Genomic DNA, 23,104 nt, shown 5'->3' with positions numbered 1-23,104 from the left:
AGTTTCTGACAGTGCAAATTAGATTTAGAAATAAATTGATTTAAAATGGGCTAAATTAGAAACTGTATACGACTAGATAAACGTTAAGATAATGGCTGTGAAAGAAAAGTGACCTTTATTAATTAATGAAAATTATAGGAGAAATGATTAATTTTTATCATGAAAATGGTCGTTCTTTAATTAATTCATATGGAAGGAATTATCAATAGGATAAAGAATACTACCTCCGTGTCCGCTCAAAAAGTGAAAAAAGAATCATAAGTAAACAGGAAAATGGTTTATTTTAAAGTAGGATAAAAATACTACAGTATTATTTTTATTTAGAAATACTATGTAAAATATAATCACCCTGCTCCGATTAATCTGAAATCTGTCCTCGAAGTTACTCTAAGGCCCATTTAAATTTGTATAGGTAATTAATTATTCGTCTCGGAGTCACTTGAAGGAATTCCGTTAAGTGACTCGGAAACGAAAGGAACCACTATAGGTGTGTATTCCGCTAATTGGATTTCATCTCGAGTCACTACGAGGATTTCCTTTGAGTGACTTTGTATAAATCCTCGGAGTCAGATAGCGAAATTCCTTGACGGAAAATGGCTGAATCGAAGAAATTTCGAGTTGGAGCCTTGGTACTCGTTTTGACCATCCTCCGAGGATCGAGTAGAATGGGTTTTCTGCGTGAGCTGATCTGTATTTCTACGCATATAAAGCCAAAACTCGGGTTATTCTACGATAAACTACGTTTGGGAACTTATGATTTCTTAAATATTTACGTCAGGTTTGGTTATGCAGTTTTCAGACAAGTCATTTGTATTTCCATGGGAACAAAGTGTACACCCTTGTTGCATATATAGTCTTCAACATATATACAGTTTTTTGATTTTTGTATGGCGGAACAGACGAAAGACTCTTTACTTCTTTATCTTTTCCACAGCTGGTTATTATTATATTTGTCTCTCGCCTGTTTCATCGGGCCCTAATAAGTGGTTATTTTCTTGTTGATCTGTCTTCTGCTAAAATAATAGGTAAAGTTGATTTGCACGGAAGTTCAGCTTACAATTTACAAATATAACGTCTATTTTATAGATTTATAATTGGACTTCAGGGTAACAAAATACTTTTGAAGAAAATACTGAGAGATTTTAAGACCAAATCAAAATTGTTCGATAAATTAGTATTGATTTGAAACGTAGAAAATTCTATTCTAAACACAATAGCGTCATTTTGTACATTTTCACTAGTATTCAAGAATATTCTTATAGTTTATTAATGTAAGAATATTGCTCACAAAAAGTGCACGGTCAAAACCCTATTTTGGTACCATTTTTATTGTTATTGTTTTATCACCAAAACTGACCAAGATAAATACATTATGGTAAAAAATTTACAGCGTTATCAGTTCATTAACGAACAGTTGCTGAAATTATCTATAGTTAAAAGAGCTTTATAATAGGGACATGTATATTGTAATAGAGCTGGTCCTTAGTCCTGTCAAGAAAAGTGATAAAAATATAAAGGAAGGGTTCATGTTAGATTTTACTGGAAATTATGTAGTTTTTCCATCGAGAAATGTGTTTAACTGGCTACGATTTAAATGTTTTCACTATGATGAGATTGAAAAAGGCAAGACTGCTAGAACTAGGCTCCGTTTCCATGTGCATTTTCTGTGTAATTCTAGTTCCTGTTTATTGTAATTTGATTTGCTTGATATCCATTATTCTTTCTTTCAATCGCTCTAAATAAACCAGTTTTGTTAACAAAATTCATTATTTAGTATGTTGATATTTCAAAGCATTAAGAATGAATTTTATATTTTATAATGGATTACTAAGATTTGAAAAAGTCTTTTATTTCACTTATTATAAGTATAATACAATTTTTCTTCAATATGCGAATGAGTACATATGTGTTGGTTTTGGTTAAAACGTTTTAATACTTGTCAGTTGTATGCATGCTATATTCAGTCGTAAAGGAAAAGCACCAGACTTGCAATTCTGTGCTTTTTTTCTAAATTTTATTGATAAATGTATTTTTTTTGCACTTAAATTTCACACGTATTTAAGATAAGCTACCCTTATATAACGTTCTTTTCTGCTCTTGTCATTCGATTAAAGGTATGTGTATGGTAATTGTTTGTCTTAACGCTAGACTTCACAATTCAACCACGATATATACTTTTTACAAAACTATGTTGTGGTATAAAACACAGATCCAAATGTATAGATGAAGGTATCGCCCTGCCGTATGCAATATGAAAGTTATGTTATATAAAATTACACTTTACATACATTGTATTCCCATATTGGTGAATCTTTTAATTGTTAATCTAAAATACCGGAAAATTGCGCTAAACAGAATATTTTTTATAAATATATTGCAATCCAAAAATGGAAGAATCTATTGTACTTTTATCATGTTTCTGCTAAAGCATGACAGACAATCTTCTTGCGATGAAGCTATGAAAATGAGTGTACAATGTCAGTTATCAAGTACTATACTTTCTACAATTTAATTTCTATGAGATATCATTACCATAATTTTATGAAATAGGATATTTTATCATTAGAAAGACATTACATTAAGAACCTTAACAGTGAGAAACATATGTAGTCATTCTGTGCTTCTAACCCGGGAACCCTAGCTTTCAGAATGGGGCTCTTTTGACTGAGTTAACTGCATGTACTATAGCATCATCTGTAAAACATAGTCGAAGAAACGCGTTTTTGGATATTTTGATAAACATTTATCATTTATAATTATTCATTGAAAGTAATCACTGAATCTTATATGGCGGTTATGTAATACTTAAAGCCTACACTATATCACATGAATGAAATTCTAAACTATAGAATGTTTAACCCAAATGAAATATTAATGTATGTAAAAGTTGAAAAAAATCAGTGAGCAACCATTTGTTCAAAATTGCACACATTTTTGTTTAAATCATAACAACTTATTTTTCTTTTTCAATGTTTGCTTTGAAGCAACCTTTACTTGATGTTTAACTTTAACAGCTAAACACACCTATATGAACAGCAAAACAGGCTAAAGTGTTGTGTATTAAAACGTTTGAATTCAACAACAATTTCTATCTTTTACATTCACTTCACTTTTTCCAGTTCTCAGAAATGTCCTCGTCAATCACAATTTCAATTTTCAGAACAAGTGGTTTGGGACAAACTGAGTCCTTTGGCTTTTCAGACAAATAGTATTCTCTGATGTGTACAGGTACCATTGTCAAGCTTGTGTCATTCCATGTCAATAATATTTGTTTGGTATTGCACCTTTAGGGGTAGTAGATTTTAGTAAGTTAACTGTCTTAACTAGACTGTCACATTTAACACTAACAATTCCAGGTGTTTCTGCAGACATGATAAAGTAGTAATACAGTCGAGTCCACTTAATACGAACTCGCTGGATACGAATTTTCGGCAATAACGAACAAAACCCGGATTCCCCGACTGAGTCCTTCTATTTCTTTGTAAAATTATTTCGGATATAGCGAACTCGCGAATTTTCGGGAGATACGAACACATTTTGGAAGTCCCAATGAGCTAAAATGTTACAAGTTTCCATTTTTTTATACGAACTATTTTAAGATGTCGGCGGCCATATTTTTGCTTCGCTTGGTCTTTTAACAGTTTGAATCCGTACAGTGCTGATATTTAGTCGAAGTGATTATCACCTGTAATCGATAAATACATAATAAAGAGATTAACACTATGCATGCAGTTATTTTATTCATCACAATCGAATTCAAGTAATAATGTCTTTAGCAATTGAGCGATAGTCACTGTCATTTGTACACCTGTCCATGAAAATATAATTTCATTGTACGTTTCCTGTGTATCTATATGTGCTAGATCTATATGTGCTATAAACACTTGATGATTCAATACATTTGTACAGTAAAATTTATTTTTCATATATTTTTACGAGTTTAAGTATGAATTTTGTTGACTTGTTTCACTGTTAACTGAATACACTCACTTGATCAATTAAAACTACTAATGAACATCTATTCACTACTGTATTTTTATTTATCGGAAGCTATTCACCGGCGATATCGGTGATACTGCCCAACTTGCTCGGGCAAATTATCCGGGAGTCATACACTCGTTAATACGAATTTCGTTTGATACGAGCATATTTCCCAGCTCCCGAAGAGTTCGTATAAAGCGAGTTTGACTGTACTTGGTTATGTTCGTCAAAAGTTTAAATATTGTGATGAGATATTTCTCCACTGGTAGAATGTGACAGGATTTAAATCATTGTTGACCAACTTGTCAATGTTATGATCTTTCTTTGATGACTGATACACTGTGTCTGCAATATCATGTATTGAATGTCTCAGTATTCACTCTCTTCTATAGATTTTTCTAAATTCAAAAGTGCCAGTCAGATTCAAACTCCGCATGGCCCGCGATCATTGTTGAATATTCAACTGGTCTGTGATACCTTGTAACAAATAAGTAAAACATTTTATTTTAAATAATTGTAAAATAGACTACTCCATCTTTCAGTAGAGACAGTACCATTTATAACTTATAGGGGCTTCTCATAGAAACTTTAGTAACTGAATATCAAACAGTGCAGATCATTATCAGACAACACAGATGTGCAGGTTGATCTTAATCTGCACTAATTGCAAAGGCAGACGTATCTGCCTCATGCAGTCTAAGGGTAAAAAGTATACATTGTTTTAACAGCTAACAAAGATGGTTGTTACCCAGTGAAACTCTCCACACCATACCACAGCAAGATGTTATGTCTATTCTGGACAGCAGCCTTGTCAGTATGGAGTACTAATACAGGTAGTAATCTACCATGCTCAAACGTTGTCTGTCCCTTTACCAACTGAGTCGCTTTCATAAACAAGATCAAACACACTTGCCTTCCTGAAAAAAGATTAAGTTTTTGGTAAAAGTATCTGTTATCTTCATGAGTCTCAGGAACATTTACAGTCTTCATTCTATACCATGTTCTTGGTGCAATGAAATTGGTAAAACAATCAATCACCTCACAACTTCTAAGTCAAGGACGGGTTAATTAATTTTGAAAATAATCACATTACAGTTAAATGAAATTACAATTAATTGACTTTCTTCAAATAATTAATCAACGTTCCTATTCTTTAAAACTATTTATAACTGAGATATCATCAACATATACTTTTACACATGTACATGCAGTGTTAAGCATTCAAATTATCCATGTAATCATTGAGTGCCACAGGCTTTTCTCAGGCTAATAGCCAATATAATGAAGACTTTTCACCAAATGATCTTCCTCAAAACCGGCTTGTTGAAATCAAATTCAATTTAAGCCATTCAATAGTCATTTATAGTACATGTACATACATTGTACAACTCATTAGTGTAGAAGTACACTTATTTTGTATTGTCTTCAACAAAACCTAGACAGAGGTATTAATAAATAATATATTGCATTAAAATCATAATAGGAACCATTAGCTTCATGTTACTTACCTGAGCCCTCACAGCACATCTAAAATATGTTACATTTGTTGAGATCTCAAAGTAAACAGGACCGATTTCCTGTCTGTAGTAGGGTATACCAACCAGCTGTAGTGGAATGAACCATCAAAGGAAAAAAGAATATTTTCTGAAAGAAGATACATTACATGTACTGTAAACATCACTAAAAATGAAAAACTGAATACTAGATTAATGATGTGATTGTGAAAGGTTTCATTAACAAATACTTTGAAAGTTATTATATTAAGAATCTATTTTTTAAAATTAAATAATAATAAATTGTATTGCACACAGCAAGTCTCAAATATTGCATTTTTTTCATTAAATATCCTTCTTTCCCACTATCCATGTTCAATCATCCAGTTACAAAACATTCTGATTCAACAATACTGGCAAGAGAGTAATTACATGACTAATGAGACCCACAACAAAAACTGTTACCATTTTATAAATGGAAGTGTCTAGATGTCCGGTTACCATACACCTAGCCAGCATTCTAGCCCACCGGTAACCGGACGCCTGTCCTATCCTAGGCATAAGTGCATCATAATCTTTCCAGAGAATCGATCAATGCATGATTATGTAAACGTTGTGATGTCATGATGAACGTTACACAAAGACGTCATTAAGTACTACTGTTTGTTTACCAATACACCTAGCCAGCATTCTAGCCCACCGGTAACCGGACGCCTGTCCTATCCTAGGCATAAGTGCATCATAATCTTTCCAGAGAATCGATCAATGCATGATTATGTAAACGTTGTGATGTCATGATGAACGTTACACAAAGACGTCATTAAGTACTACTGTTTGTTTGATGAAAGTGGAAACAGGTGTAGTTAAATTACTTGCTAAGATAAAAAAAACATGTTTAGAAAAATGTCATGCAAAACTTAAATTGGACTCTGTTATAAAATTCAATCTGGAACGAAACTTTGACTGCATATTTTTGTTTGTGAAATTCTAATGTGGACGTTCATGCACACATCCAAACACGTTAACTTGAGGGGCTGGCTTCTTTGAGCATGGATTTGACTATCTATGTATGCAGTCGTACTTGAGAGTAATTTCTTGTATATATAATATCATATATGTAAAATAGTGATAAATGTTATGTTCAATAAAAGAAAGTCGCAAAAATAACAATAAAAATGAAACATATAGATATCTTAAACAGATCTTAAGATGTAAACTCATGAAATTTCGCATGGTTGCTAAGAATGTGAACTATATTCGACGGTAGATAACCAAGATGTGATATATATATATAAAAAGAAGAAATTGAAGGAGATCCAGTAATATAACATATGCGGTTTATTTAGATTCTGTCCAATAATAAATATAAAAGAATTCAACCGGTTTCACTGTTTGTGCAGATCTACAGGAGTGAAAATAACGTCAATAACGTTGCATAGAAACGACGTCAAATGACGTCAAAAATAAAGGGACGTTACTCTTGACTAGTTATTTGCATTTGTTAGTTATGTCTTGAATTAAGCTCTGGTTTAAATATATTGATAAAGAATTGTTCTTTTTCTTTTCTTAAAATCGCATTTGTAGATTGTAATTTATGTAATGGAAAGATCATAAATGGTGGTTATCTTTTTCCAGCACATGTGTCGGTATGTTCACTGACATATAGCATTCGTGTGTTTTTGTCTCTTATCTGTTGTCGGTGAACAGTTATTCGTTTGCGTAAAAAATCCCCTGCCTCACCAATATATTCTTTCTGGTAGCCACAACATCTAATAACGTATATTAAATTTTGAACATCACAGGATAAAGTGTTTTTGATTGTGAATGATTTTCCGCTTCTGAAATTAATTTAATTAATGTTTCCCTCAAAAAGATGTTGACAAAGCCATAACATGTCCGCGAATAGAAAATTTTCTACAATGTAGATTTTAATGAATGTTCTCACAGTCGTAGATAAATATGTGGCCTATAATACAGTTAATAAATATCGTAAAAATATACTTTATATCATATGTAATATTGCAAACAACTACTTACTGCACTGTATTTTTCTAAACAGACTTTTTTTTATTTTAGCTAGTAATTTAACTACACCTGTTCAGAGTAGCCAGAGTTCAGCAAGAAAAGCCGGAGTTTCTAGGATGTTAAAATTATATCGGAATGATGTAGTCACTAAACATTATACCAAACAAACTGTGGTATAGGTTTTGAACCTTTGAGTAGTATCAAAACTCTGATAATGAAAAAACGAAAGGATTTTGCATTGGGAAAATAGCTCGAAATTTTATTATTGAACTTCTTGGTCAATATATCAATTTTTGGCTTGTAGTAGAACTTTACTCCAATACCAAGATTTTGACTGAATGCTGAAACCATTGCAGTGATTTAGATGTAATATTTCGTGTGGTTCATTAAAGGACGGTGATGTTTTTGTCGATGTTTATGTCTGTTATTTTTGTTGATGTATGTTGTTTTGTTAAATAATGTCCGTTGAAAACCACGTCAACAATATGGACTATTTTTTAATTAAGTTAAAGTCATTTTCATATTAAAGTGTGTTAAGATAATGATTGCAATGCGGCTTTTATTTCTTTTAAAATCAAATTTATTACTCTCAATTTTCATTCTGAGGGTTTCGAATGTAACGAATACTTTCTGTATCAGAATGGCTGCCTTTTACGTGTTACATATATATAGAATCGAAGTTATGATGAAATGTCAATTTCGCTTAATAGTCCTTGGAAAAATCATGGTACAAAAACCTTATTTTTGAAAATTAAAAGGACTTATATAGTTTATGTTTAAATGAAAATTTAATTCTTGTCACAATTCAGTTTTTTCGACCTCTATATTACCTACAAATGCTTATCTTGTTACTCAAACGGAATTGGCATATTCCGATCCAAACTGCTCATAATTTATGCTAGATATTCATTTTATGTACATTTTGGTGGTACTGGAACATTTTAACCATTTTGTTTGAAATAAACAAGTTCAAATATATCACAACGCCAAATCCCTCCTGTTGACTGTTTCAAAACATTTCAATGTGCAGGTCTATGAAATAGTGTCAAACTATCAAAAATGCATCTATTGTTATGCACTTGCTTGATACTATATATCGGTTTCATTACTATAAACTGAGCATTTCCTGAAATCAAGAAGTATGTCGCGTATCGTATCTGTATGTTATTTGGTCTTATGAGTAATGATATTATTCATGATATTGCTGCAACAAAGTCAGTCACTCAACAGAAAATATTTTCCTTTACAAATATGACATATAAACATCAATGCATCACCGGTGTGCTCCAAACAAATAGTGCATACCTCGTATGACGAACCTATCTAAATTGTAACTTTTCGCCAAAGTTCAAACATCAAATGTTGGGAGAACATTTCATTTATTTGTTGTTTTTCTCGCGACATCTCACACATCAAGTGTTACTGTAAATTTCTGTCATAATTATTTTGTACATTGATGTTAAAATGATTTTGTTTGTGTTATTCTGAAACATACGTACCGAAATTAACTTACTTAATGTTTTAAACACAGTTCCATGTAACATTATGCAAAATTTTACTTCACTTCTTTGAATGATTTTTTTGTACTTACTAAATTTTTTAAGACGGAATTTGACATATAAGTAAGAACTTGGAATTGACAACAATGATACCATAACCACAGCATAAACAAAGACTCTCCTATGTGTTTATCGTTAAGGAAATAAGTCATGATCAGTGATTCTGTTCCACAGTATGAGTAATATCTAAAATTATTATAGTCAAAGAAAATGGTGTATTTGAAGAAACGTGTTTTCTTCCAAACGTGACATTTGTATATACCCATGTTGTACCTGAATATGTATAAAGGGCTATAAGAATACAATTCGCAGTGTTTATTTACTTCTGGAATTACTTTAGCAACTGAACATATAATAATTGATATAAACCGATAATATCAGCAACGACTACAAATTTATCATCAAAAACACAAACGCATTGACAATGTAATAGCCATTGTCTTGAAGTCGCCACAGTGTAATAAAACTCATACACTATCCTAGGTTTAATGTACTTAACGTTCTATATAATCTTGTGAACTTATGTTTTATAACTTGTGTTTCATCTTTGTGATGCTGTATAAAATGACCGAGTGGGTTCCCTACATTTTGTATAAATCGTCATATCGGGAAAAAGTGTTACAGCAAGCCTTCTTTTGACTTAGAACTGATATATAAGGAAACGTCTAAAATCTGACTGTCAATATTGCAACATTTGAGTAAAATTTCATTCGAAGCCAATGATAGTTTCAAAGAAGGAGGGTTCCATAATTGAGTTAGAAAGCGATATCCGTTCTTAAAAGATTCCAGAATGAGTGCATTAAAGGCTTCAGTAGATGAAGCTTTGCCAAATTTCTGGAATATGAAATAGAAAAAAAAAACGTGGGAGCTTACAGAAACTGGCCCAAATACCATTAGGTTAAGTATAATATACAAAAGAACATATATTACATTTACATAATTAATTAGACCTAGCGTCATTCGATACAAAAACATCGCACTTTATTTCTATTATCGTACATTGTTTCATCACTGACATGACAAGATGCCGTCTTACATCAGCCTGTAAAACAATGGGCTTGTATTCTGTAATCATTTAAAGCTAATGGAAAGGTTGTTTGTAGATATTTAATCCATTTAGATTCAGAGACATAATCTAAGTTTAGCCTTGAAACCAGGGGCCGTATTCATAACGCATCTTAAGTATAAATTTTGACTTAAGTTGAAGATTTTACTTAAGTTTGTGGTGATTTCAGCTTAAGTCTAAGTAAAAAACTTTAGTCGTACTCATAAATCAGCTTAAACTTATGATACGTAAGAAATGACTTAAGTCAGAAAACAAAATGGCGTCACTAGTACGATTAAAGTGTCGTTTTTCAGATAAAAGCACTTTAAACGTAATTGTGCATGTTGTTTCTCGAGGGTTGCCCGCAAAACTGCGGTAACTTCATTTTTGAAACTTTTCAGGAAAAGTTAAAAACTTTCTTTTATTACAAAAAACAGCTTACTTGACAAAACTTGAAGATAAGTTGGAAAAATTTCAATGACTTATTAAAATAAATTCTTCTTTTATGTCTAGATTTATACTTATCTGAGATATTTGACTTGCAATTACAACTATATTGCATGACTTTTCTAACTTTTAGCAGTCAAGTCATTATCGCAAAAGTGTTGTAACTTGACTAACAAAAAAGTTGTATTTAAAGTTACAACTCTTTCGCAGTATTCTAGACTACAAATAATTTACATTGGTATCAGTCACTACTTTTTGCATTTGAAATGAAACTTAAAATTATGCATTTCTAACTTTTCTTTTGCTTTCTTTTTTATATAAACTGAAAAATCTGGAAACGGCTTGGTGAATATGAACTGTCTGCATTGTAACATTTGCACTCAATCAGTAATTTTAATGACAATTCTGGTATAGTTATTTACTTTTCCATAAAATCACACCCCTATACTTCTAGCAACAACTTCGTTAGACTGCTAACAATAATAAACTTGTTTTGCACATATTCTAATTTATTTTCCCTTTTTAAAGAAGATTGAAACTGCGGGTGTTTGTACATCACAATTATTTTGTCACAGCATTACATGTTATAAGTACTGAACTTTTAAGCCATAGTCCTGTAGTCTATCTCCTGAACTAAATGAGTGGACTGGTATAAATACCCATGACTTTTGTAATGAGAGTAATATAACAAATAATATGAATGTAACAGTGGAATTTCTATAACAGGGCTCGACGAATTCCTTGAAAGTAATTGTAGTTCTGAAGGATGACTGCTTAGAATTTTCACTTGTCCAACTTCAATTTGTACTTATCCTGCTAGGAGAATTGTTTTGCAGACATGTCTTTTCTGAAGTCCCTTAAAAGCAGTACACGGAGTATTACTCATTTCTTGACTGCCGAGGGTGTACCTAATTCAATCATAATATATGGTAGATCAAGAATCAAGGGATGAATTATATAGTTACGATTCCTTTTACATCTTTTAGCTATCTGGCTTCTGCAAAGCTTTTTGAATCGGATATTCATATGTTTGGTCAAAAATCACAATTTAATCCTGCAGGGCAAGTACGTTAGCAAGTTCCACATATTCAGAGAAAATTTCTATTTATGCGACAGGATAGTGGATTTTGTTGAAGTCTGGTTAACTTGGCATAAATTACTCAAATTATGAGAACCTGGCATCTTTGTGTACACATGCATGCAAATCAATATAGAAGCAAGTTTGACATTATTATTACACACTCTTTAGCTCGACCTTTTGAAGAAAATATAGAGCTATTACACTCGCCACGGTGTCGGTGTCAGCGTTGCTGTTGGTTTATGTTTTTAATAAAGTCAAATACTCTGTTACTATGTGAGTTATTGACTTGAAACTGAAACTTAAAATGGTTATTTACTATCAAAGTTTACAATCCCCATAACTCTGATTTGAATTTTGATAGATTTATGCCCCTTTTTAACTTAAAATTGTTTGGTTAACGTTTTTGATAAAGTCAAATATCTCTGTTACTATCAAGGATTTGGACTTGAAACTTGAAATAGTTTCACTTTCAAAGTCTACACCAGGAGAAAAAATCCACATACTTTAACTTTTAATTTTTGACAGAGTTATTTCCCTTTTCCACTTAATTGTTCTGGTTAAAGTTTTATATAACGTCTAATATATTTGTTACTATCAAAGCTATTGACTTGAAACTTAAAATAGCTATTTACATTAAATGCTACAACATAAGAAACAATTCACATAACTCTTGATTTGAATTTTGACAGATTTATGTCCCTTTTACTGGCAATGCTCTAATTAAGAGTCAAACACTGAGAAAAGTTAAGGGTGTTGTCTTATGGACAGTTCTTGTTACATCAACTATTCCAAGAAAAGGTAGTGCTATTGGATTCATTCATTGGTGGTGCCGGCGTCCCATTTTGGTTAAGTTTTTTTTTATGTAAAACTGTTATGTAACTTACAACTCAGAACACGCTAATGGGAATGGATTGAAACTTAAGATAATTGTTCGTTGTCATGAGCTGATATACTTGCACAGGTTCCATAACATTGTTTTGCAATTTTACAGAAGTATGCCCCTTTTTCAACTTTTATATTCATTCAGTTGACAAGGCTGTCCTCCGATAACTCTTTTTCGAAATCTAAATGTCCTTTTTTTACTAAGAAATTATTGGTTAAGTTTTTACATGTAAGCAAATTGTGGTATCTCAGTACCAACAAATAGGAATGGATTGAAACTTCACACACTTGTTCACTGTGATGATATGACATGCAGTGTGCAGGTTCCATAACTCAGCTCTGCTCACCCTGGCATCTGCGTCGGCGTCACACCATGCATGTTTTGCATGCAAGTACATATGGCAATCATTTAAAGGCATATAGCTTTGAAACTTATTTTATTCTTTTCTACGTCAACTATCAACCATACTGGGTCAAGTCCCAAAACTCTGACATGTATTTTGGCAAAATTATGCCCACTTTTGACTTAGAAAATCCTGGTTAAACTTTTACATGCAAATTACTTTCTCCAAAAACAAATGCAGATATGGAATTGGAACTTACTAGATTTCTTTGGGGTTATAAATGTAGGTGATAGCATGAAGTCCCATGACTCTGACATACATTTTGGCCAAATTATGCCCAAAGAATCCTGGTTAAAGTTTTTCAGTGCAAGTACGTATAACTTAAAGACATTTAGCTTTGAGACTTATTTTTTCTTTTTCTAGGTCATTTTCCAACCTCACTGGGTCAAGTTCCATAACTCTGACTTGTATTTAGGACAAATTATGCCATCTTTTGGACTTAGAAAATCCTGGTTAAAGTTTTGCATGTATCTACAGGGTGACATTCCAGTGAAGCAGCACTATAAAGTTACTGTTACTCTGGCATTGTTCTCACTGCTGCATGTAGACACTATCATTTATATGGGATATATATTTCATTCATATAAAGTTAACATAATATTAGTTCCTCACAGATTCTGTCCTAGGCAGATTATAAGATATGAAATACTGAAGCATAAAAAAGAATGTTTCACATCTGAATGATATGAAATAAATAACATATAAATGGAGATTATGGACAGTGGCATGTTTACAGAGAGAAAAAATAAGAAAAACAGATACATGGCATTTATGATTCAAACAAAAAGTCTTATTGTTCTGTCCCTACTCCGAGTTGCCTCACTACCAGTTAAGCTATATATGAATCAAATTTTGTATTATATAAATATAATATCACTTCCATGGGTGGAAAATGTTATTTCATGATCCAACCACATGTTACAAATCAGTTGATACTGAGTTGAGTTTCCAGTAGGTGGTCAAATTTGATAGACTATCATTGCATCAGACTGCTTGTACGAATTTCAGAAAGTCTTGCTCATAGGGGAGCAAAACATACTGTCATGATGACGTATGAGTGTAGGTCGCATTCGTGTATAAGACACAGTGTAAAATATATACAGATTTCTGAAAAAATGCTTATAACCATGTATTGGTCGCAAAAAAGGAATCTCAAAACCATGTAAATTTGTAAGAAAATGCATTTTTTTCCCGGCCTCATTTGGTCATTGTTGCATCACCCGTAATTTTGACAAAGTTGTGAAAAGAACTTACTAAAATCGGAGGTATTTAAAGTTTTGTCCAAACTATCTCAAACTTCTCAACACTTTTTTTGATCTCATCACCTTCTAAAACATCTCCTGATTATCTGCTAAATATATAAATGAAAATGTGCATTTCTTTAAAGCTTTTAAGGGAGCTCTTAATTTTACATTTTGTTAAAACTTTATTAAAGGCAACAGGTCATGAGACCTGCTTTTATGACCGTGTCCTAGGTAGTTACACCTCATGAATTGTCTGCAATGTAAAGGTATGTGGTGTAAACAAAAATAGATTTTCTTAATGTTGTTTTAGCCAGGGAAAAATGTGGTTTGTCCTGTACCCATGTACAGGGCAAATTGGTTCTTACTGACCAGAATTTCGGTAAAAAGGTGCAACCTATACTCATACGATGATGGTACATGCATATTGCTGGTCAGTTTTTCTATTTACTAAAAGTCAATGTAAACTATTGATTACACTACAAACTATTGAATTTGTATGAAAAAGCTTTCTGAAGCATTTCTGTAGGAGACGCATTGGGTTAAAAATTCATTTCGACTCTCTTACCACATCCTTGCATGTAAGTTCTGTTAAAGGCTTTACTATAAGAAGCAAATTAGGAGTATAACTAAAACAGTTCAAAATTCTTATCAGTGCAATATAGCAGTAAGTCATTTCTTTCTTATTGACAAATGACCATCTGTTTCCAGCAATTCTGCAGTAAGTCAACTTACAACAGTCCTGCGGGAATTACATTTTGTTATTTTGAGTTACATCTATGTTGCATTTTAATTGTACAACAAAAGTTTTGGGAATATAACCCTATAATTTTTCTGCAGGTGTATTATATGAAAATACTTAAAAAAATCAAAAAGTGAGTTTCCCCAAAAGAATGAGTTACTACAGTTTTGCGGGCAACCCGCGATCTGTTTGAAATTATTGTTTTTTTTTCTTTTTTAATGTTTTCGTCCACAATAAAAGCCAAGAATTATTAAGTTGTTTTATGAATGAAAAATATACTTAAGTAAAATAAATTTCTTACCTAAGTAATACTTAAGTGAAAAATCAATTTCTGATAGTTATACTTAAGATGCTTTATGAATACAGCCCCAGAAGTCATGTTAACTTCATTGTTATTCAAAACTCCTCATAAGGAGAAAAATAATATCTTTTCATTTTCTCATCACAAATATCATTTTATTACATCTTTGGAAAAGGGATGTGCATTGTAATCCAAAGGAACAAAACATAAAATAACATTTTCGAAACTTTCCTTAAGGTTTTTATTCCAAATCTTTTTTAATATCTACGGAGTAAAGTTTTGTATGACATCTTTCTTTACATGTCAGAAAAAGTTATGCTCATGTTTCTCCGACTTTCCAAATTGTATTTAGAATATATATAAACTGTTATCTTATATTTGCCCTATTTATATAAAATGTTTAAGTACAATGCGGTAGTCGGCCATTATATGTAATAGCTAATTTAGCGGGAATTTATTTCGTTTATACTCTCTCCCTCTTTCTTCTCAAGTTTAAGATAAAGTAACTGTGAGCTACACATGTAATTATACACCGTGGCCCTAGGTTGTGTCCTTATTTTATGAAAGTTGTTTTTTTTGTGAGTACCACTTAAGGATGAGATTCAGGCCTTGAGAAACAAAACTCAAACAACACCAAATCATAGAAAGAAAGATTTGTTTGACATGAAAATTGAACAGCATGTAAAACATATACATTACTTTACGAAACAAGTGTCAGTATACTTATAAAAACATTGAATTCCGGAAAAGGACTGCCTAAAGGGGCTCCACTTCCGGACAGTTAAACGCTTTTAAAAACTCACCATTTTTAAAGAATAGTTACACATGTTCGTTTTGATGCATTTGCAATAGCGTGTGAGTGGTGAAATTTCGCATAACAAGGTGGAACACAGTTTTCAGCAATTGTTTATCTTTATTTCCTTACAAATGGTATTCATTTTCAAAGGGAGACAACTTTTTCAGAATACTTTAAAGTACAAATGGCATTCATATTCAAAGGGAGACAGCTTTTTCCGGTTATTTTAAGTAATCATCGAGAAAAAGTTGTTTCCCTTTGAAAATGAATGCCATTTGTAAAGAAATAAAGATAAACAATTGCTGAAAACTGTGTTCCACCTTGTTGTGTGAAATTTCACCACTCGCACGCTATTGCAAATGCATCAAAACGAACATGTGTAACAGTTCTTTGAAAATGGTGAGTTTTTAAATGTGTTTGACTGTCCGGAAGTTGGGCCCCTATAGGCAGTCATTTTCTGGAATTCAATGTTTATGTCAGTATACTGACACTTGTTTCGTAAAGTAATATACATCTTTTACATGCTGTTCAATTTTCATGTCAAACAAATTTTTCTTTCTATGATTTGGTGTTGTTTGATTTTTGTTTCTCACAGGCTACTTCGTAACCTTAATGCATTATTTATCAAAATAATCATAACTGTATCCCACCGTTTAATATGCCTCATCTGTATGCGAACCCTTCACTCTTCATTTTAGGTCAGAACATGATCAGGTTATGTAATCGTTGAAACTCTATCGTCTGTTATTTAAATACGAACCTTGACGAATTTGTTTAAAGAACATTTCATACCCTCAACCAGCAAGCCAATAACATCAATGTCTCTTGAGTGGCTACTCTGTCAGATTCATTCAAATCTAGGTCATACATGTAGAGTTAAGATTGTCACAGAAATCGAAAGAAAAACTATAATCATCTCCCAATAGACTGCTTGCAAAACTTTGTAATAATTTCAGAGTAATGTTCAGTGAACTTATACCTAAAATACTTCAAATCATTCTGTTCAATGTCATTACTAATTACTAAGTTGAAACAATTTTAATATATTTGCTTTGCGTTTGCCTCTACTTAAACTGTTAAAGCAAGCTGTGAAAACCCGGCGAGCAATAAAGGGCTATGATGGCCTTCTGTTTCATATTTTACCTTATGCTAGCACTGTTTAGATATCGGTGAAGCAACTTTATGATGCCATCATGTTTTATGCACGCAGGTTTTGCTTTTGTCAAACAGAACAATATATTATTTTAAGCTATGTTGACGGTTATGTTACTCCACAGATCAATTAAAGAAATTTTCATTTTTTGCTATTTACGAAAATGCGTTAGTAAGTGGATATTTTTCTATAATTCTTTACTGATACTAAACAGTACCTTAACATATCTTATTCACATTTGCAGTAATGATCTCAGAATATATATTTTTAAAGGGAAGTGCAGACCTCACTGAACAAGATAAACGGGTAAGGCAGTCGTAATATATTGAAAAGATCAAGCCAGATTCCTGGATCAAAAGTCTTGGCAGGAACGACCGTTTGTGATTATATATGCTTTTATTCTTTCTAAAATTGTAATCAAATAAATGATGATTATATGAGCTATTTCGTATGGCAATATAGAAGTATAGGGTAAACACACATTTAAATTCTAGAAATATTCTGTAAAGAGGTTCATAAACATTCTAACAAAAAAGTATAATTCCATAGGTTTCAAGCAGGGTTTTCCGTGACGGTGTTTTAATATTGATACCATTTTGTTCTGTTTCATTTGAAAATATACAGGAAGAAGTAAAAGCCACAACATATTCTACGACCCTGTTCAATGTAGTTACGATACCTTCAGTTCTATAATAACCTATATGACTGTTTCTTTGTTTGATTTGAAAATCCAGGGTAATGATCACAAATTAGAATTAATTCACTTGGGCCCAATTTCACGAAAAATCTTAAGTAATTGCTTAGCAAAGTCTATTATTTCAAATGCTGTTTTGCCCTTTATGCGCCTTCAGTGTTGACTGTTGCCCCTATATCAAACCCGTACATGACTATTTCATAGATCAAAGTACAACAATTCTGAACTTTACAGAGAAAATGGAGTATAAAAGTAAAAAGTATACTTAAGCAAATACTTAAGTTCCTTATATCGTGCTTAAATAGAAATATCTTATTTGCGTGACTGAAATAAGTACTGCAGACAAACACTACTAACCATAGTATAATTTAGCTATAAATAAATTGTTATAGAAAAAAATCAACATAAAATGATTATAACTTAAGCAATAGCACAATTTCAAAATAACAGACTTAACTAAGCATACTTAAGCTTTTTCGTGAAATTGGGACCTGGACCAATCATTGAAAATATAATGTCTTACCTACAAAATGAACTTCAAACTCAACACAGAAGAAGAATGGGCATCTATTGATGCATATATTATAAGACTTTAATATATTTTAATTAAGGTTAAACTCAAGTAAATACACTTATAACGAAAAATAAGACGAAAAGTCGTCAGTTTGAAACAATATGATAAATGTTAATGCAAGTAATCTTTGGCTCTGTCTGACTCTGACTAGCATTTATCTATCTTATTTCAGAGGCACAAATTATTTCAAGTTTTACCTTTTTGAAGCCTCAAAATGACAATTATGCAAAATAATAAGCAATATCTGCACGTGTTCAACTCTTTTCCTATACTTCCATGAATTCAGTTGTTGACAGAACGTTCATCATCAGTATGAACGTTTATACACAGGTACAGTAAAGATTCAAATGAAACTACTTAATCTAGGAATAGAGTTCAAGCGTTTATATGACCGAATACTTACTGCTTTCTGGTGCACACTTCCAAATAGGTGTAATTTTGCATCCCAGGAATTGTATACGTACCAAAAGATTCAGTACCTGCTAATAAGCCTACGTTTCTACAATCCATTTACTCCATAATACGTTAAAAAAGGCTTGCAGCAAGGTTCATGGTGAAAGCTTCCAAATAGTCTCTGTCTTATTTCCATTTTCAACAAAATAGATGCCACTTGACCTGGATATAGTACAGAAACTTATTTTCGTGTTCGAGTTGGAAATATTTCAAGCAGAGTTCACTGGTGATAAATTATTTTTTTGTCCTTAAAAATAACAGAGAGCTATTACGACACATATATGCATTAAAATGAGAAACTCCTATATATAATATCAAATGAAAATTTAGTATCATTTTACGAAATAAAGAGTCAAAATATATTTTCCATAAATGAGGCTAAACAAAGGTTAAAGTTGATCGATTTGTAAAAACCACGAAGAAAGACAAAAAGCGACAATAGCTCCCACGTGAGCATTTTGCAATCAAGGGAGCTACAAAGAGTACACTAGAGAACTCGATGGGTCTACTTTCACTTTAACGTACTATAAATTCATATATTATTCATATAGTATATACTATGGCTTTCTGGTAACCTGATGTAGTAAAAATACTCATCTCAACATTTCTTTGTAAAGGATAACTAATTAATTAGATAAAGTTTTATTGCAGACAAAATCTAAATTTAGCGTTCTTAATTTTTTTTTCTGATCTTTAAAGGGACATTACTCAAGATGAATATCAACATCTTAATTTCATCTAAACATGATAGCAAAACTATCAGAACTTAGAGACTTAGATTACAGATAATGTGTCTACGTTTTATAACAATTTTCGATAGTTTGACTAACACTTTAGAGAAACTCCTACATAACATAATAAAATAGTTTTTCAATTGATGTCAGAAACGCATTGGTATCGTAATTTCGTATGAAAGCCGTTGCTAAAGTTCAGAACATTTGGCAAAACGTTTTATTGCAGACAAAATCTAAATTTAGCGAGTTCTTAACTGAATAACATTAGAAATACGTTGTAGTCAATTAACCAGTCAATAATAATATGAGCTGTATTATACGTCGATATAGTGTAAAGATATTTTTGAAGGATGTGTTTGCATATTAGATACTTTATATATACGTTTCCATTTCAGTTACATTGAATTAATAAATGCTTTTTTCAGAGAGAAGTCAAAGAATATTCTACTTTCAAGTTATGAGATATTCCAAACAGTATAGTTTCATTCATGCCAAGTGTTTGCTGAGTTTTCTTACCGTGACAATGTTTTAAAATATGTTACCAATATTATGCGTTGTATTTGAAGATATGCCAGACGAAATAGGACCTTATTATCGAGACATAGAGAATAACGTGCTACTGTCTTTAGATATCAGTGATATCAAGTCGATGTTTTTATGGGCTGGTAGGGATGAGAGAAACGAACTGACCCCTTCCGCCCATATATGCCGAGCCTGATAACATTGTTATCATATGACAGCCGTCTGTTATTCTATTCATCATGACACGTTCATATCATAATCTCTTATTTTGTAAAATTGTCATATGAAGCAAAATATTAATCCTATATGTTACGGATTTGAAAATTCATCCGCTCATGAAACACCTGAACGAAACAATATGGCAGCCTATTTGAATTCAAGTTGGAAAATGTTTATTGCCTTTTTGATTTTCTCTTCAATTCAAACAATATGATAAGAACATGCTTTATTTCAACAATTTTTAAACATTTGACTCGGACATCTAGTGTCTCTACATTACATGCCCCGAGGCAAAGCACTAAAATGTCACTTCCAGCTCCAGTCTCAGTCATTGACAATTTAAATATTTTACAATCTCTACATTTTCATTGTTCCAATACAATGTTCCAATCCAAAAAGTCAAACACTTCTGTTTCTACCTAATATAATTAGATGTTTTATATTAGGCATAAATCAAGAATAAGTATAATGTCAAGTGCATCATAATCTTTCCAAAGAATCAATCCATGTATGATGATGTAAACGTTGTGATGTCATAATGAACGTTACACAATGACATCATTAAGAACTACTGTCTGTTTGATAAAAGTGGAGACAGCCGTAGTTAAATAACTAGCTAAGATAAAAGATCTTTTTAGAAAAATGTCATGCAAAACTTAAATTGTACTCTGTTAAACAATTCAATCTGGAACGAAACTTTGACTGAATATTTTTGTGTGTGAAATACTAATGTGGACGTTCATGCACACATCCAGACACTGTAACTTGAAGGGCTGGCTTCTTTGAGCATGAATTTTACTATTTCTGTATGCAGTCGTACATGAGAGTAATTAAGCTCTTTTCTTCAGTTTCAAAAAAGATGTATAATAGTGATATGTCTTATGTTCAATGATAGAATTTACTATTGAAAAGTCGCAAAATTGACAATAAAAAGAAATATATAGATATCTTACACAGATCTTAAGATGTAAACTCATGAAATTTCACATGGCTTTTAAGAATGTGAACTATATTCGACGGTAGAAAACCAAGATGTGAGATATATATGTCAATTATATTTAGAAATATCGTAAAATATACAACATATCATTTGAAATATTTCAAAAGAACTACTTACTGCACTGTAATAATAAAAATGTGTCAAAAACTCTTCATAAGTTTTGAATAGTACCATAATAATATAGTATACTATGTATATAAGTATAAATCCTATTAAAGACTTAAGAATTATTGGTATTATACTAGGTCATCAAAAACGAAATACATGTAAATATTGATATATAAAAATTGATAAAAAAACAACTTCCAGTGATATTCCAAATGCCTTCTGAAAAACACTGGGAGTAGCTTAAGACACTTTGAAACGTTGCTCAAAGGTTGTTCAAAATCCCATTTAAAATCATGACGAAATTTCCGGAAAAGTATTACGTTAGTACAATTTGAGAAACTACTGATTAAGATCATAGGCTATCACACTCAGGTCATTATATTTTGTTATATATATATATTTTAGCAAAAGTCTGTACCATATATAATGATACATGATACTAGAATTTATATACTTGGTGTAGGTCACTTCTGATATTACTCCAGTACTTTGTTCAGAAAGCGGACTAGAGACACAATCGAACTAAATAAATAAGTATGATAATTAAATATTATTGTATTTATATAAGATTGATTAATTTGATCTTGAATTGTTACATTTTATTCAATGTATTAAGTATTTACAATTGAATTTGACAAAAATCCTTCCTGGCGTCTCCGTTGCCTTTGTTTCATTATTTGAATGATATTTAGACTTTATTTATCACGATAATCCATAGGTTATCTCTATTTGTATTCCACTAAAACTAAGACTATTTGACTACATAGTGCAATGTAGTTAGTGTCTGAATATTTTGAAATATTAAATATATTTGTTAAGCTTTTTAATGTTTCAAAATGTCTAAAATCTGACTTACACTTTCTTGTGTTTCGTTATAAAGTTATTGACTTCATCGATGTTCTAAGTAAAATTCGGAATAGGCATGTCCCAGAGAAACTGAAGGGTCCTGTATCTGTAATAATAAAAATAACAAAAATGCTATATTTATAATAAAGATCTTTCAGACCTAGCTGTATAAACAGATATCCCTACTTACTGTGATGTATAACCTTATGATTTGCTTTTCCCATGCAGGTCATGTCATCACAGGTAAATTTGATACTATTGATATTGTCATGAAAGAAAAATTGTATTGAGCCTTTCTCCATTATTTACAAAGGCATAGATCATAACTGCCTTAAATATCACATCACGCTAGCTAGATGATATATAATGGATCGTTCTGCTAAAATGGTGGACATAATTTATCTCAAGGAGCTTCAGTTGCAACAATATGTGTACTTCTGCTTAATTCAAGCAATTTTGTTATATTTTCACCCTTCGTAGTTATGCATTCTATTATCGGCCTCTGTCAAAGATGAAGAGCGATTAATACCGTTTTGAAGGTTCTGTGTTCACTAGCATTTGGGTCCATCTTAGGTATTCCGTCCTATGGTATATGCAGGGACCTCCGGCGCTCTTTTTAACAATTTCACTCATTTGAATTTTATGTCTCTTTCTATCCGATCTTCATATTTCACAGAATAGTAAATCATTAGATTGGTACATGCAATAGAGTTCCGAAAATATTTCTTTCAACTCTTTGGTTACACTCTGCATCCTCTCTACATCTGCCTAAAGCCAATATCAAATACTTTTTAAGACATGCAC

General features: G+C 31.8%; 1 long non-coding RNA gene across 1 annotated transcript; it reads right to left on the bottom strand.

Moving 5' to 3' along the window:
- Window positions 1-1,093: 1,093 nt before the first annotated feature.
- Window positions 1,094-22,916, bottom strand: LOC128559071 (uncharacterized). Its single transcript, XR_008372117.1, has 4 exons — window positions 22,491-22,916; window positions 5,490-5,625; window positions 4,730-4,898; window positions 1,094-4,458 (listed from the first exon to the last, which is right to left on the bottom strand). It is a non-coding gene; the product is annotated as an uncharacterized LOC128559071 (long non-coding RNA).
- Window positions 22,917-23,104: the final 188 nt, after the last annotated feature.

This window comes from Mercenaria mercenaria, chromosome 8 (genome assembly GCF_021730395.1).
Source record: "Mercenaria mercenaria strain notata chromosome 8, MADL_Memer_1, whole genome shotgun sequence".
In the NCBI taxonomy this organism is placed as follows: Eukaryota; Metazoa; Mollusca; class Bivalvia; order Venerida; family Veneridae; genus Mercenaria; species Mercenaria mercenaria.
This window is presented reverse-complemented; position numbering and strand designations above follow the sequence as displayed.